The sequence below is a fragment of the Mirounga angustirostris genome, unplaced genomic scaffold (assembly GCF_029215605.1).
Source record: "Mirounga angustirostris isolate CCGP_5_RB_7025 unplaced genomic scaffold, mMirAng1.0.hap1 SCAF_4, whole genome shotgun sequence".
Taxonomy (NCBI): domain Eukaryota; kingdom Metazoa; phylum Chordata; class Mammalia; order Carnivora; family Phocidae; genus Mirounga; species Mirounga angustirostris.
In genome coordinates, this window is record NW_026991712.1 from 73707376 (window position 1) to 73725067 (window position 17692).

General features: G+C 38.2%; 1 protein-coding gene across 5 annotated transcripts in view; it reads left to right on the forward strand.

The window, feature by feature from the left end:
- The first annotated feature begins 64 nt into the window (after positions 1 to 64).
- PLAG1 (PLAG1 zinc finger) overlaps positions 65 to 17692 on the forward strand; it is a 49399-nt gene continuing 31771 nt past the window's right edge. For 3 of the 5 annotated variants that reach the window (XM_064588308.1, XM_045896535.3, XM_054512613.2), the window contains exon 1: positions 65 to 285. The gene's annotated coding sequence lies outside the window, so the exon portion shown is untranslated. The remainder of the gene's footprint in view (positions 286 to 17692) is intronic. The other 2 variants (XM_064588311.1, XM_064588310.1) reach the window with 1 other exon arrangement.

Sequence of the window (17692 nt, forward strand, 5' to 3'; positions counted from 1 at the left end):
CGGGGACCAGGGGCGGGCCGGCGGGAGGCGGGGGCGGCGGCCGAGCAGGCCGGGGGAGGCGGCGGTGGGCGCGACGTCGGCGGCGGCGGCGGCGGCGGCAGCGGCAGCTGCAAGTTGGGCTGCAGGGGCAGCGCATACACTACAATGGCTGCTGGAAAGAGGCGTAAGGAAACAATTTCCAGGCCCGCCGCGTCCAGCCCGAAATATGAGAAAAAAATTATTAGAAATTCCGCGGGCGGTGTAAAGGCGGCGGACGGGCCGGAGGGAGGATGTTAAAGCCCCGCGGTGAGTTCTCCCGGGGTCCGGGGCGGCGGAGAGGCGTTTAGCGGGAGAAATATCAGGGTTATTTAAATTATGGGACTAGCCGAGGGGGCAGAGGAGCAGCAGCGGCGGCAGGAGGAGGAAAAGTTTGTGCTACTCTCAGCCCCAGCTCAGGACCCCAGAGAGAAAAATAATAATAAAAAATAAAATAAAATAATTAAGCGGGGGTGTGAGGACTCCCGAAGTCGCTTCTGACAGGGCAGGGGGCGATGCGGCTGGAGACCCAAAGGTGAGGTCGGTGGGAAAAAAAAAAAACCCTTTATTCAGGGTCTGGAAAGTTTGAAAAGTTTTCCTCCTCCTCCTCCTCCTCCTCTCTGGTGCTGTGAATATTGTGACAGCGGCAGCGGCAGCAGCGAGAGCGGAAGACATTAGAGACCCGAAAAATAAGGGAAAAATTAATATAAATTCAGTTTTGAGAGTAAACTCTCCGCATTTTCCACCAAAACATCCCGGGGGAAGGTCGCTTCCCAAAGGGCCTGGCGGAAACCCGCAGTCGGCAATATTTGGGGGGCACTTTGAGTGACTTGGGGTAACTTTGCCCCTTTTTCAAAAGAGGTTTTTCTTTTTTGGAGAATGAATTTGTTTTTGCCCTTTCCTCAGGTGGGCGAGTCGGGGTCGGGGTGCGGGGTCTGCGGGGAGGTGTGAGCCCTGGATGTGTGGCTGCGAGGGGGGGTAGGAGGAGGGGGTGCTAAATGAAAGCAGGAGATCTGCACAGAGCAGGGACAGCTTGTTGTCAGTATCATAAACAACCAAAATGGAGGGAGAACTCAGGCATATAACCAAATAAAAATTTTTTAAAAATCGCAAAAAATCCCTAAAAATCCGGGATGCTCCCCCTTTTCTCGCTAAAGGTAAAAGTATGAACCGCCTTTCCCCTGAAGTCCATTTTGACTTTGCAGGGACCAAGGAGTTAATATTTATTTATTTTTTAAAACTTTCGAAGGGCAAAAGCCTTTTATAACTCAACCGACAATGAGAAAACGTGAAAATCCGATGCAAGAGAAGGAGGGGGAGGGAGGGGGGAGGTGGTAGTGCAGAAACTGCTAAACTTATTGGTAATGTGGACTGATCTGAGATAAGATAAACACTATATTTGCTATTTTATAACTCTTTTAATGATCTTTGCGGGGTGGGTTTTTTTTTTTTTTGGTGGAAAAAAAAGTGATGCCATTTTCTTAATAGAGTTAATATGTGTGATTGGAAGAATAAACCTTTCCGGCTTTAGATTGCATTTTCGTCGCATTTATGTTTCAGGTTTTGTTAGTGGCTCCCTCCTTTCTTTAAACTGGGCTCTACAGAGGAGGGGTAGAGAGGTGATGTTGCACAGAGAGACTGGAGTGCAGGACTGGAGCACCTTTTGGGGAGGGGTGGGAGTTGCTTGGTTTCTCCCTTCCTGACCCGTTTGCTTCACCTGTTCGTCCTCAGTAAAGAATATTAAGCTGAAGTTTTCTGGTTTTACGTATATAAAAGGATGGTGCCTCTTGCATCACATTGAAGTTAATGGGAAAGTGCTGCTGATGTTGGTTCCACGTGGGATGTGGGACAGAGCAGGGCATTTTAAAGGGACAGCTTCTCTTTTCTTATGATTTTCATCACCTGCACAGAATCACTGTCTGAGGACCAAAGGCAGAGGTGCTGGAAGGGTGTGGTGGTGGAAGAGCCTTCTCTTTCCATTACTCAAGTGCACCCACCTTTAGGAGGGATAGAGGGAAAGGAGGGATAAACAGGCTCAACAGAAGATGGATATTGTGTAGATTAGTTTGTATCCAAGCTGTTCTTCTGTGTAACAAGCCTCCCAGGAACTTTTCATGTTACATTTCTTTGCTTTGGAAGCTGATTTTGGAAGGATTTGTGGAAAAATGGAAATAGTTTAAGGTGTGTGGTGTAATGGTATAGCATTATTGAACAGTTATGAATTCTGTGCAGCAAGATCAAAGAGCTGTGTATGCCCATAATGTGATTTTACAGCCATTTTGTAAAAGCTGTAAAATACCTAATATTCAATTTGGCTGAAGGTACATTGAGGACTTCTGGTTGAAAACTGCAGACAGAGTGGTGGAGATTCTTTTACACTGTAAGCAGTAGGCATTTCTTTAAGGGGAAAAAAAAGCACATACACCAACACCATGGAAAAGTTTACGTATACCCATTTTTAAAGCCCATCCTATACATGTGCTGTAACTCTGCTACTTTGAAATTAAAAGGTTTTAAAATCCTGAGACCTATCAGTTTGCATCTTTTAAGTTGAATTTATTTGTGTTATTTAACAGGAAATGTTTACTGATCATATACTACTGTTGACTCTGATGGTTGACATTTTCACAATATTTTCAAAATTTAAAATATGTCAGTTGTTAGCTGAATTCTATTTGAGATTAAGGTTCATCTCAAATAGAGTTTACTTGTGCTCCATTTTCCACAGGTATATGGAGTTTTGCAATAAATGCCTATTTTCCTTTGTTTTTTATGAGTTATAGAAATAGATTAAAATTAGAGCTGGATTTTTACACATCTTATACAGAATATTTTTACTTTCCATACTGTACAAACAGATTATTGTTTTGAAGCCCATTGTATGTTAACATGTGTTCACAACTGAGCTCCTATCTGCACCTTTCTGTAAATACCTCCCTAACAGCATTACATCGCTGTAGTGTTTGAGTACATCATCTTGTGGTTTCTGATTTTGGAAGCAATTACACCTTTCTAAGAACTCATTAAAAATTATTCCCATGAACCACTGTTAAATCAAAACTGATTGGGAAGTGATTAAACTATCAATGGGAAAGAGAAACTTCCCTTCCCCAAAATAATCATCTGTCCAGGGGTGTCAATGCCATTAATATTTATACAACCTTTGAAATTTCTTTTACATTTTTATTGTATTTTGGCTGAAGAAAGGTACATTACCTATAAGTAGTCAGAATTAGGCTCTGTGTTTAAAATAAATGAGACTTTTAGATCTTGAATAGTTGCCACTTTGACAGACTATATACTAATATCAAATAAATTCAGTTTCTGTAAAAGTGAAGGAAAAATATTTCTTCCAGTTACAGTAGACCATTGAGTTACTCAGTTTGTTTGGACACTTCAAGTTATGATTAGTTTATTGTCAACCTAAATAAAAGTGCTGGTGTTGTGATTTTTTTCCTCTCTCACAAAGGGTGGTATAAAAGTTTCTATGTATTTGGGTTTTACACAACTAGCTGCTTATCTGAATAAGAAATTGCACTGAGAGTGCACAAAGTATATAATCTTTAATTCCTTAGAGTCTTATTTAGATAGGGCACAGCATAATATCTAACTTGAATTGGTTGTATTGAGCTTTTTAAATGTCTCAGATATAATGTCTGTTGAACATACTTTTTCTGAAGCTACTACTAAATTATACCAATTTACAGAAATAATCCAAGGATATTGTATACTCAAAATCTTTGTTTCAGTTAGAGTTAGAGAAACCTCCTACTTTGAGATTCTTACTTGAAATTTATATGCCTAATTCTGCTGTTCGAAGTTCTATAAGGAGTTTAGCTGTTGTGGAAGATAATTTATAGATATGGGCTAGTTCTGAAAAAATTCCGTATCTGTATGTTTATTATAACCAAAATATTTTAATAAACAGACATCTTACAGCTAAATAAATTAGTGAATTTGCTTTTATCAATATAGTTTAAAATTTTTAAGGGTACTCTTTGTATTTTAATATCCTACAAAGGTGGGTTTTTTTCCCCTTCATTTTTAACATAATCCTGATTGTTGTTATACACATTTTGGTTGGTATTCTGGAAATTTTCCTTTCTAAGGATTAAATTGTTGTTTGCTAAATGAAATGTAATGCTCCTGTCTTTGATATTTGAAAAGCCAAATAACTGAAACATGTATCTATAGCCATCTTTTAAGTTTTGTTTCAATAATCATTTGCCCCTTGAGCTGTGTAATCAAAATATTGGTTCATTCTAGGAATGTTTTAATATTTTTTATTTAGAATTCTGTTCTTTGGAAAATTAAGATATACAAAAAATTACCTGTTACACACACATTTATATACACACACACACAAACCCAAGAAAAAAAGAAGTTTTGCTGAATGAGTTTACTTACACTGCCTGGAATACTCGTTCTTTTTGATGTGTTTCCAGATGTGTAGGGAATAAATATAAATTTTTTCTCTTTGTGTTGATAACATCTTAGATTCTTTAGTTATTTGAGTAAGGGAAGAGTTTCAGAAGAAGGAAAAAACAACTGAAGGTGTTCAACAAAATCCAAGATAGTGAATATGTTAAAGGTAAAAGGGCTATAAATTGTCCCTTGAGCCATGTTTTAAATGTTTTAAGAACCAGATAAACACCTTTCCTGAAACATCAAATACTTTGAATATATATCAGCTACTGTGAAAAAACAAAAGTGGACCTTTAATTTCTTTAATTTTAACAGGAATTAATGTAGTCAGCATATTTAACTAATTAGTAAGTGTTTAGGTAGGCTTGTGAAAGTATTTACAAATAAGTTAAATGTGAGGGCAGGGTACATCAGATTGATAAACTGTAAAGTTAACTATGATTTTAGGATTCATGTGTGGGAATTATTTTCCATTTTATGATAAGATCACTTTGGAGGTAGCTAATTTTTACTTTTTGCATTTATTCCAGTGCCCAATTTTTTTTGAAATGCCTGAACCTGACATCCACTCTATTACTGCTTTTCATTTATAACAGGACAACTTTTATATTTCATTAGCAAATTTAATTTTCAAGCTTGATTAAGAGAAATTAAATGAAAATGTTTAGGTCATAATATTTTATAAAAGTATTAGTGTATAGTTATTAACATTTGATGTTATAAGAAATATACATGTATGAAAGCCTTCTAGAAATTATAACAGAGGCATAAGTTGATCTTTACTTTTAAATCGCTTGGCCTGCTGTCCGGTGGTTTGCATTCTGCTCAGTTTGTACACCTGTCCCTGCCTCCTCTTTCCAGAGTGGTATTGACAAGGATAGGATGCTGGGGAACTATCAAGGGTGGTTTGGTATTTTTGTTTTCTGTATGTTTGGTATTTTTGTTTTCTGTATGTATTGTTGTTTGTTGTCCTTAGGGTGTTAAGGCTTTTGCTTTTTTTTTTTTTTTATTAATGCTTATCAGAAAACAGAAATCCATTTTTATAAAACAAATAAATTCTCATTTTAAAAAAATGAAGTGGTGTGATACTGCATTAAAATTGTTAGTGTTTAAAAGTCCCTGGATGTCTTGTAAACAGAGTTACTGCAGGATCATGGTATTAAAACTAACCACAGTGTGTGTTGGGAATTTGAGATGACTACCTAAGAAATGTGTGTGCATATGTAAAGTGAGTGAATTTAGGCAATTAGGTCCTAGGTTAATAGGATAAGCAATTTTCTTGAAATATTTCCTTGCATTTTTTTAAGTGAAATTTTTTTCCTAATCTAAAAACAGAAAACCTAGAACTATGAAGGTGTTAGAAAGTTTTTTTGATGCCTTTTAAAAATAAGAGTTTAAATAATGAAAGTGTGTAAAGGGAATATAAGAATGGACTAAAATGTCCAAAATTGATAGGAAAGAAGTAGAGAGATGAGAATTTCAGAATAAAATAAAAATCACGGTAAATTTAAAAATGTCTTTGTGAGTAAAGAATAACTACCTACAAAGCAAAAATAATAAATCTACCCCCCCCCCAAAAAGGGGAGAGATAATTGGGGGAATCTATAAGAGAGTATTTCCAATACAAATTGCTGACTTTATAATAACCTTTTAAAAATAGATTCTCCCAAAGCCTTTCTACCAGATCTTCTTAGATTTGAATTAAACTAAATTCTAAGAATAATTTGTAGTGGTTATTTTCAATTCTTTATTTTTAAGTAAGGAAAAATTTTTTCCTATTTTAAAAAGATTTTAAAGATTATTTTAAATGTGTACCTAAGTGAAGTGTTCTGAAAAATCTTAGAAAATATTGAAAATTATTTTTTCCATTCTTCATCAGAAAGTTTAAAGCTTTCTGTTAGATTAATGAAATAGATTTTAAAAACTTAGTCTAAGAACAAGGTACTTGTGGGCTTTTTAATGGTAATTTATATCATTTCCTACATACTTAATAACATTTAAAAAGCTTTTATAAGGTAAAGATAAGAACAGTCAACAAAGTTCTTAATTTCTGGACTGTTTTTAGGTGTATGCTGACAGTTAAAGGAAAATTTTCTTTCCTATTTATTAATTAGCAATTGATTTTCTGAAGGAAGATCTAGACTTCTTATAGTGTTATGTTCCGGTGTAGAAGTTTCCTTTAGTATGAGAAAATTTTTTGAGGGTAGAGTAGGCATCTTTTCCTAAAGGGCAGCTGAATCCTCTACGGATTGTGAATAATGATCTGCCCTTGCAGAGTCTTGAACTCTACCTTTTTTGAGAATGAGAGGCTCATTTTAGACTTACAGTACACAAATACTTGAATTATTGTCTCAAACCAATATTGAAATTGCACATGTGCATATTGATTACTTATGATAGCCTATCTTTTGGTTTCTGAATATGGGAATATTCTCAGATTAAATGCTACAGCTAAAAGGCTGCCATCAGTTTTTAAAAAAATTTCTGTCATTTTAATCAATAGACATTAGAACCTTTAATTTTGAGATACATTTTTGGAGACTGTTAAACTAGAAATCAATCAGAGAATGAGGGATTTAGCTCCTTTGGCTGAAAAGCAAGCTGAGAAAATGTTTTAATCAGTTTTGTTCACTTGAAGGTGTATTAGTAAAAAGTTGATTGAATCGTTCTCCATCAGGAGAATTTTAAGAAACTGAACCTAGAAGATTAAGGTAGTTCAAATGTTCAGGTTAAAAATAACACCAGCTGAATTTTAGTCTGCTACATTTTCTAAGTAATTTGATTTTATTTTCTTGTATTGTCTTAAAGCTGGAATTATGTAGCGCCCACATCACTTTTCATCATACCCTAAAAAAGTTAGAATAAGAGGGTTGTTGTTTATTTTAATCAACTTTAGCAGATGAAATGAAAATAGGGTTTTATTTAAGAATATATTACCTTTCTTAAGCTTTTTGTATTTCCTAAATATAATTTCTATAACTTCTGTTCCAAAGAAGAGAAATTCGCTACCTTACTTTAAAGTTGAATTTGTTCTAAATTTGCAGTTTATGAGAGAGTTGTGTCTTTATATAGCTGAATAAGATCTATTATAACCTTAAACATTAATATGACCAGTATATCTGATTAGAAACTACATCTCAAACATGAATTTGCTTTCCTTGAATTTCTAAACTTATTTTCTGAGTAAATCTGAGAAAATGTTTTTCGTGTGTTTTTCTAATTTGTTATTGTCTGAGGTAATTTACTTGGATAAAATTTCAACCTTGGTTATGTTACCTTTCTAATATTAGTAGTATTTTATTTGCGTATCACTATTCAGATGCTTAGAGTTTCAGCTCTAAAATAGAATTAGACATATAAGAAAATAGGTAAATTATACCAAGAGTGGTGGAAGCAGCTCTAGTAGTTCTTATTTGGAAGAGTGTAAAATGTTTCAAAGAAGGAAAATGCCTACAAATACAGGGCACTCTTCTAACAGCAGTTGGTGATATTTTATGCTTTTCTTTTAATGCTTCATAAAATTTGAGCATCCTCAGAGCTCCTGTCATATAAACAAATAACTGATTTAACTATGCCCTGTGTAAAGTATATGTATCAGGCTTAGCTTTTAAGGTAATTTGCTTTAGTTTCTTTTCAAGAAAAAAGTATAAGACAAATATTCCTTAGAAATAATTTAGCATACAGTACATTTTAAAAGGTAATACATGTAAAATATATAATCGTAAATCAAAATGAAAGGATCATGTAACATTTAATTAGACATAGAATGAAGGTTTTAAATATTTGGATAACTTGATGTGCTACTGAAATTAGGGAATTTTAATTGAAAGCTGTTTCTGTACCTAAATTTATTTTTATATGCCTAGAAGTTAGTAAACAAAGTGAATACATATAATTATCTGACAGTTTGTAGAAGTTCATAAACAGAGTATCTTTTGACACAATCAATGAGAATATGTTTTTCAAATACAGGCACAACATTACTTAGAGAATTATAATATTCAATTATTATAGTTATTTTTGAAGGAAGAGTGGTGACAGATGGGTTAGAACTGTTTTTATCTACGTCACTTGCATATCCACTGCATTTGAAATTTTTAATCATTAAGCGTTTAAGACTCTTAGGGGTATTTTAGTTCATTTTAAGTAGCATTACATATGTTTTCCTTAAACGTCTCTCTTTTTGGACATTACAATTAAGACAATTACTTTAAAACTTTAGCTGCTTGTGTTTAATAATAGCAGTTTTGTTCCCAAGATCATATTCTTCTTAAAAGAAGTTTCTTCCTTGAAGCACTTTTAATCATAGCTCGGGTAATCTTTTTAAATATGCACTAGGCTTCTCTTGTTTCTTGAGGTAGGCATCTATCGCTATGAACTTCCCTCTTAGAACTGCTTTTGCTGCATCCCATAAACTTTGGTAGGTTCCAGTTCCATTTTCATTTGTCTCTTTTATTTCTCTTTTGATTTCTTCTTTGACCAGTTGGTTGTTCAGTAGCATGTTGCTTAATCTCCACATGTTTGTGAATTTTCCAGTTGTCCTCATGTAATTAATTTTTAATTTCATGCCAGTGTGGTTGGAAAAGATGCCTGATATGATTTTAATCCTCTTAAGACTTTTTTTTGTGGTCTAGCATATGATCTATCTTGGAAAATGTTCCATGTGCACGTGAGAAGAACGTGTATTCTGTTGCTTTGGGTGGAATGTTCTGTAAGTGTCTGTTAAGTCTGGTCTAATGTATCATTTAAGGCCAATGTTAATTTATTGGTTTTCTGTATGGATCATCTCTCCATTGATGTTAGTGAGATATTAAAGTCCCTTGTTGTTGTATTGCTGTTTATTTCTTCCTTTATGTCTGTAATATTTGTTTTATATATTTAGGTGCTCCTATTTTGGGTGCATAAATATTTACAAATGCTATATCTTCTTGTTCAAATGAACAACCTAACTTTACACGTCAAGGAGCTAGAAAAAGAACAAATGAAGCCCAGAGTTAGTAGAAGGAAGGAAATTACATATATTAAAGCAGAAATAAGTGAAATAGAGTTTAAAGAGACTAAAAAGACAATAGGAAAGATCAAGGAAACTAAGAGCTGATTCTTTGAAAAGATAAAATTGACAAACCATTAGCTAGACTAACCAGGTAAAAAAGAGAGGACTCAGATAGAATCGGAAGTGAAAAAAGGAGATGTTAAAAGTGATACCACAGAAGTACAAAGGATCATGAGAGACTACTATGAATAATTATACACCAACAAATTGGATAACTGAGAAAAAAAAACAAAACAAAAACAGATAAATCCCTAGAAACATACAATCTATCAAAACTGATTCATGATGAAATAGAAAATCTGAACAGACCCATTACTAACAGACCGATTACTTGTAAGGGGATTGAGTCACTAATCAAAAATTTTCCAGCAAATGAAAGTCTAGGACCAGATGGCTCCACTGGTGAATTCTACTAAACATTTGAAGAAGAATTAATGCTATCTTTCTCGAACTCTTCCAAAAAATAGAAGAGGAGGGAATTCTTCGAACTCACTTTATGAAGCCAGCATTACCCTGATACCAAAACCAAATAGGATGCCACAGAAAAGAAAATTACAGGTTAATATCCTTGATGAACATAACATAAAAATCCCAGCAAAATGTTAGCAAACTGAATTCAATAATACATTAAAAGAATCACATACCATGATCAAGTGGGATTTATTCCAGGGATGTAAGAATGGCTCAATATCCACAAATCAGTCAAAATAATAACCACATTAACAAAATTAAGTATAGAAGTCATATGATCATCTCAGTAGATGCAGAAAAAGCATTTGAAAAAATTCAATATCCATTTATGATAAAAACTCTCAATGAAGTGGGTATAGAGGTACCATGCTTCAACATAGTAGAAGCCATATAGGACAAGCCCACAGCTAACATCATACCCAATGGTGAAAAGCTGACAACTTTTCCTCTAGGATCAGGAACAAGACAAGGATGCCTGTTCTTGCTGCTTTTATGCAACATAGTATTGGAAGTTTTAGCCAGAGAAATTAGGCAAGGAAAAGAAATAAAAGGCATCTAAATTGGAAAGGAAGAAGTGAAACTGTCCACTATGTGCAGATGATGTGATATTATAAATATGGAAATCCTAAAGACTCCATAAAAAAACTGTTAAATATAATAACCAAATTCATGAAGTTACAGGATACAAAATCAATATACAGAAATCTGTTGCATTTCTATATGCTAATAATGAACTATCAGAAAGAGAAAAAAAAATTGCAATTTACAGTTGTATCAAAAAGAATACCTAGGAATAAATTTAACCAAGGAGATGAAAGAACTATATTTTGAAAACTAGAAAACATGAAAGAAATTGAAGAAGATACAAATAAATAGAAAGATACTCCAATGCTCATGGATTAGAAAAATTAATATCATTCAAATGTCCGTACTGCCCAAAGCAATCTAAATATTCAGTGCAGTCCCTATCAAAATTCCAATGGCATTTCTCACAGAAATGGAACAGACAATCCCAAAATTTGGGTGGAACCACAGAAGACACCAGATACCTGAAACAGTCTTGAGAAGAGCAAAGCTGGAGGCATCACATTCCGTGATTTCAAGCTATCTTACAAAGCTATAGTAATCAAAACAGTATGATGTTGGCATAAAAACAGACACATAGATCAGTGGAACAGAATAGAGAGCCCAGAAATAAACCCACACATATATAGCCAATTAATTTCTGACAGAGGAGTCAAGAATGTAGTGAGGAAAACACACTCTCTTCAATAAATGGTACTAGGAAAATTGGGCAGCCACGTGCAAAAGAGTGAAACTGGACCACTACCTTCTACCACACAAAGATTAACTAAAAATGGTTTAAAGAATTGAATATAAGACCTGAAACCACAAAACTCCTAGAAGAAAACATAGGCAGTAAGTTCCTTGACAAAGGTATTTGGTGATGATTTTTAAAATCTGACACCAAAAGCCACAAAAAGTAAGTGGGACTACATCAAACTAAAAAGCTTGTGCATAGCAAGAAAACCATCAACAAAATGAAAAAACGACCTGCTGAATGGGAGGAAATATTTGCAAATCATTTATCTGGTAAGGGACTAATGTCCAAAATATATAAACTCCTACAACTCAATTGCAAAAAAACAAACAATTCAAGTAAAAAATGGGTAGAGGATCTGAATAGACATTTTTCCAAAGAAGACATACAGATCGCCAACAGACACATGAAAAGATGCTCACCATCATTCATCAACAGAGAAATGCAAATCAAAACTACCATGAGATAATCACCTCACACCTGTTAGGGTGGCTATTTCAAAAAGCCTAGAAATAACAAATATTGGCAAGGGTGTGGAGAAAAGAGAACCCTGTGCACTGTTGGTGCAAATGTAAATTGGTACAGTCACTGTGGAAAATAGTGTGGAGGTTCCTCAAAAATTTAAAAATAGAACTACCATATGATCCAGCTATTTCACTTCTGGGTATTTATCCAACCAAAGGAAATGAAAACACTAATTTTGAAAGGATATGTGCACTCCCATATTCATTGCAGCATTATTTACAATAACCAGGATATGGGAACAACCTAAGCGCCCATGGATGGATGCATGGATAAAATGTGGCATTTATATATAATATTATATAAAATATGTATTATAAAGTATTATAAAATTTTGTGTTATATGTAATATATATTATATATAATGGAATATTATTCAGCCATAAAAAAATGAAATTTCACCATTTGTTGACAATGTGGATGGACTTTGATGGTATTATGCTAAGTGAAGTAAGACAGACAAATACAGTATGATCTTATATGTTAAATTAATTTAAATATATTAAAAATAAAACCAAGCTCATACATACAGAGAACAGATTGGTAGTTGCCAGAGGCAGAGGATGGGGTGAGGGTGGGAGAAATAGGTGAACTGTTTTTGTTTTTAGCTTAAAGAAATTGGGGGGAAAAAAATCCACAAAACAATAACAACAAAATATGTGTGTATGTGTGTGTGTGTTTGTATATACACACACACTTGAGATACAGTTGCTCTACTTAAACACTGAGTATGATGTGGTGCTTAAATTTAATCCTACTCAGTTTACCTTTTACCAGTGCAGGAAGAGGAAGAGAAAGCGGTTTGTTTTGAGAAAGGTGCAATTGATCACATTCAGAGGCTGACTCATAAGAGCTTTTCTAAAATGCAGGATACCTCTGCCAGAATTAAAAGGAATTTCTTAATTAAAACCAAAATCCCCGTGTGTCTAAGAAGTGTTTTTCCTAATCAGATTCCAGGCACACTTGTGAGGCTGCCTTGGCCATTCAGGCGTTCTGCCGGCAGTCTGGGTTTCGTTCTCAGTGCTGCCACCCTGTGTATGGCAGAGCCTCGGTACCGCACGCACTCCTTTCCGTGCTTTGTGTCAAGTCGTGCCGTCCAAAACCACTTCTGAAAAAGAAGCACACACATTACCATACATTTTAAAGATGTTTTCGTATGCCCTGTTTCTGTGTCTTAAGACTGTACTAAAGCTAGACTTTTGAAGTTACACAGTTCTGAAAGATGGTATCCAGCTGCCAAAAAATGAAATTGGGGCATTTTTAAAGGTAAACACCTTTCTCTATTTCATCAATTCCTTCACTAGCATAAGGTGGAATTGTACTAGTATTTTTCAGAGAGCTTGAAACTGATCAAATAAGAAAGCAGAGGTTTTTATCCAAGATGAGAGCTATTAGAAGATTTTTTTTTTATTTTAGCCAAGTTTTAGTGAAAAGTTCTTCCCAGTAAAAGCAAAACCAAAATGAGCACAAAAAAGAGACTGTTTCTGTTTAAAAGAAAAAGAAACTTAAATGGATTGGTTAAATTATTCCCCGAATCATTTAGCCAACATGACTTTTAAATTATATCACCCAAAATATTTTGAGTATTAATGCCATGCGTCCGTTATAAAGGACTTTGGCTGGATAGCAGTCCTTGCTCTTACCTATATTCTCTCATTTCAATCTCACCACAGTCTTGTGAGATAGGAAGTGCAGGCATGTGTATTCAAGGAGCAGTTATGATTTCAGAAACTGGAATTCTGTGACTTTTGTATAAGTAAGTCTTTAGAATGGGCTTGCCATGTGAGCTAGTTATTGATACGTTAATTTGCTAGCGTAAGCCTAAATTACATCCAGATTAGAATTTATGTATTTATTTAAAAAGAAAAACAATTTGTAAACATAAAATTTTCAGTCATAAAGTTACTAACTCAAGTTAGGACGTGCTACGTGTCTACTTATCTTTTTTTTTAAGATTTTATTTATCTGTCAGAGAGAGAGAGAGCACCAGCAGGGGGATCAGCAGGCAGAGGCAGAGGGAGGGAGAAGCAGACTTCCTGCTGAGCAAGGAGCCCGATGCGATGCGCGACTCAATCCCAGGACTCTGGGATCATGACCTGAGCTGAAGGCAGAGAGCTTATCCATCTGAGCCACCCAGGCATCCCTGTCTACTTATATGTAAGCCATGGATTAGGAATTGAGGGGAAAGTAAAGTTTGCTAAGTTTAAGGAGATTTTTAAAAGTATAAACCTAAACTTTGTTTTATAGGATTTAATGATCTCACTAAGTGTATTTTTGTCAGTTTTTGCTTCAAAACACATTTACAGCAAAACCATCCCCTCTCAGAATAAGTGTCTCTTTTTGAATTTTTGGATGGTTTTCGTTCAGTAAACAATGTAATTCTTTATTGTGACTATTGAAAATAGTGTTTAGTTAATTTCACATATTAGGCTTCCGAGATAGAAATGTCACTGATGATCTTAGCACTCAGGAGAACTGAAAGAATCTAATGCAGTATATGGTATCATCCCAAGTTCTCTAAAATTCCAAGTTAAGTTCCAGATCCCTATTTTGTTATTTGTGTACTTAACCTCCACAGATTTAGGGGATTTAGAGACATACCCCACATTTGACTGTGCATGTGTTTTACTTTGGCCAGTCCCTGCAAAGCTTTTCTCTCATACCTGTCCGCATCTTAACCTGTCCAATAAGTCCCATCACAGACCATCTTCTTTCTGAAGTTTCTTTATTCTCCAAATGCAAGCCAGAAGTAAGAAGAGTACTTCCCGCCCCTTGTAGGGTACTTATATTTGCTTTCTACCTTTTCCTTGTCTTTCTTTTATGCCTTGTGGATGTTAGGTTGATGTATGAAAGAGAACACAAAGCAGCATATCTTAAAATGCGAAATGAATGGTACTGACAGTAAAAATGACAGGTATTCCAGGGCTGGAGAGGTGAACTTGAAGTGGGCTTTGAACAGGTGTGAGTTAAGAATGGGCAGAAAGAAGGGAGGGCCTTAGGTGAAATGAATGGTTTCAGCAGAGGTGAGGAGGCAGAAATGTGCTTATTGTCCTGGGCCACCAGGAATACCAGTCTGACGGGAAAGGAGGATTTGTTGGGGGGAGCACAAGGTGAGACTAGAAAGGTATGCTGAGGCCTGACTCTGAGCAGCCTTGATTGCCAGCCCAAGGAGTTTGCACACTGTGCTGTGGAAGGCACTGTAGCTTTTTGAGCAGGGAAGGATGAGTTATGAAAGTGAAGTCGACTCAGAATCCAGAGTAAATTGAGCCCATGGGTGTGAGACAAGAGTTAACCGAAATGTTACTATAATCCAGATCTGAAGCAGTGGTCCACTGCCGTGCACGTGACTCTGTTCCTTATCACTGCTAGTCCCTTCCTCACCAGCAAGTTCTAGACGTACATTTTCAAGGGCCTCTTTTGACATGGTTGCCTGGATGGAAGGCTGGCATCTCAAACTCTCAATGTCCCTAAAACCAGCAGTTCAGACTTTAGTAATTTTATTAATGGCCCTTCCATTCCTTCAGGTCCCTGGGGACAAAGCCACCTTGTCTATATTCAGTTGGAACTTCTGATGTGAGTCTAGTACGTCCATTGTAGAGACGTGAAACAGAGGGAACATACAGAGGAAGTAGTTTGATAGCAGTAGGTTACTCCCTCCGCAGAGGAGGTGGTCCTAGAGCAGCAGGTGGGAGGGGTGACTGTTCTGGGCATGTGGCACATGCTGGGCCCTCACCTGGAACTGGAGTCTAGGGTGTCAGGGGTGAACAGAATGATGGTAGGTGAGGCTGGAAAGGGAGACTGGGACCAGGATGATGTATTGGATCTTGAATGCCACACCGAAGGATTTTTATGCTGTTGCAAATGAGACACCCCCCCCACCCCCCCAGATTCACAGTTGGGTCTTTAGTGATACAGAGCCAATCTTTTAGCTGTGGATCTCTTCTTTGTTCCTTTGCTCAGTCCTCTCCTCACTGATTCTCAGCCCTCACCTCATTCCCCCATCCTCGCACCCGGTGGCCTGCCCAGTTCTCAGAAGAAGATGGGGGCCACCACCACAGCCCCCCGCCTAGCTCCTCTTCACCTCTTGCTCTTCCAGAATAGTGGGCCACCTCCTGTGGGTCGGACAAGGCTTCAGAGGAGCTTAGGGAGTCTGTCTAGGGGAGGCTGGGCCTCATGGCCTTGGGAGGCGTGGATCAGTTGGCTGGAGCCAACTGGGTTACTGCTCACCCCTCCCATCCTGGTTATTTCCCATCTCTTCCTGTCCACCTGCAAAGATGCTTCAGTATTCCCCTGTCAGAAACAAAATACTGTAGAAGACCTTTGCCTTCATCCCCCCACTGCATATCTTCTCTTTCTTCCCAGTGGTGCCATCCAGCAATAGCCCATCAGTAGTAGCGTCTTTGCATTTTATTCCCACTGGGCTTTTCTGCAGGGCTTGACGGGCTCCTGAGAGCTCCCTCCTATCCCGCTCTTCTGGCCCTGCTGCTCCTGCTCTAACAGTTCCTGTGCACCTTCCCTCGATGGGGCCCATTCTTCTCCCAGTTGGCCATTTCCTAGGGTTCCTGGGTCCTCCCCCCTCCCCTCGGCGTACGCCTTCCTGAGCACTGGCGTCCGCTCCTACTGTACCTGTGCCTGGCAGCCTTGTGCTAAGACAGCCTCAGTCTCTGCCCACCTCCGGGGCCTCTGCGCCTGTGTTTCTCTTTACACAAATGTCTCCATGTCTATGGTAGGACACTCTTCCTCACATCTCTTACTCCACGAGAAGACTTGACAGAGGGCCTCCCATGGACCAGACACTAAGCCAGAGTGAACGAAGGCAACGGTAGACAGAATTCTCTCAGCCCGTGGCAGGTGGTATGAAGGAAATAAGGAATACGAGGATGAAGAATTGGGGGCCTGGGGGAGAAGGGACCCTTAGAGACAGTGCTCAGAGAGGACGTGTTGATAAAGGAACCTTTGTGACGAGGCCTAACTGATGAGAAGGAGCAAACCAGGAACAACCTGGGAGGGGCACTTCCAGAGAAGACCCTGATGGAGGGGGAGCCCAGCCGCGCAGAGGCAATGAGGTGGGGGAGGAGGCCAGAGAGCCACTCTGCAGGACCGTCTCGTGCCCTCTTTGGGGACAGCTGGCCCACACTGTGCTTAGAACTCCTGAGCCACCGCATGGGTTGCCCTTTGCCAGCTGGCTCCCACCTCGGGCCTCATCCTCATTCATGACCGCCCCTTCCTTGTAGCCAAAGGGCCTGGGGTGCGGTGGTCATCCCCTCCCTGGTGTCCTTAAGAATGCAGCTCCTGAGGACTAGCGACCTCCTAGCTCACACCTTCCTCACCTCTTCCCTTCCCTGCTTCTCTGGAGCTTGGTTGCTGGGTGTGTCCCAGAGCATGTCCCCAGCCTGCCTGTCTCACGGTTGGGGTGACACCTCTGTGCTTGCACAGCCGATTCCATTCCCTGCTCTCAGGCACTCCTCCCATCCTGCGCATGTCCAGCTTCCTCACTAGACTGAGCCCGACCTCTTCCCTCTTTCTCTCTCTGGAACCAGGCACACAGTAAGTATCTGGGGAGGTGCGCTCTGCCCTCAGGGCCAGACTCAAGGGTTGGCTGTGGTGGAGGGAAGCTGGAGGAAGCTTGGAGCAGTGGCTAGGTGCTGTGTAATGAGAGTCCTCCCAGAGGGTGTCCTAGGACAGCATCGAGGAGAAGAATGGCGACAGCACTGGGCCCATAGAAAGGTCAGCAAGAAGAGACCTGGGTGTCACCCTCAAGAGTGGGAGCCAGTCTCTTGTTAACTGTGAAGTGCAGGGCGCCTGGGTGGCTCAGTTGGTTAAGCGACTGCCTTCGTCTCAGGTCATGATCCTGGAGTCCCTGGATCGAGTCCCGCATCAGGCTC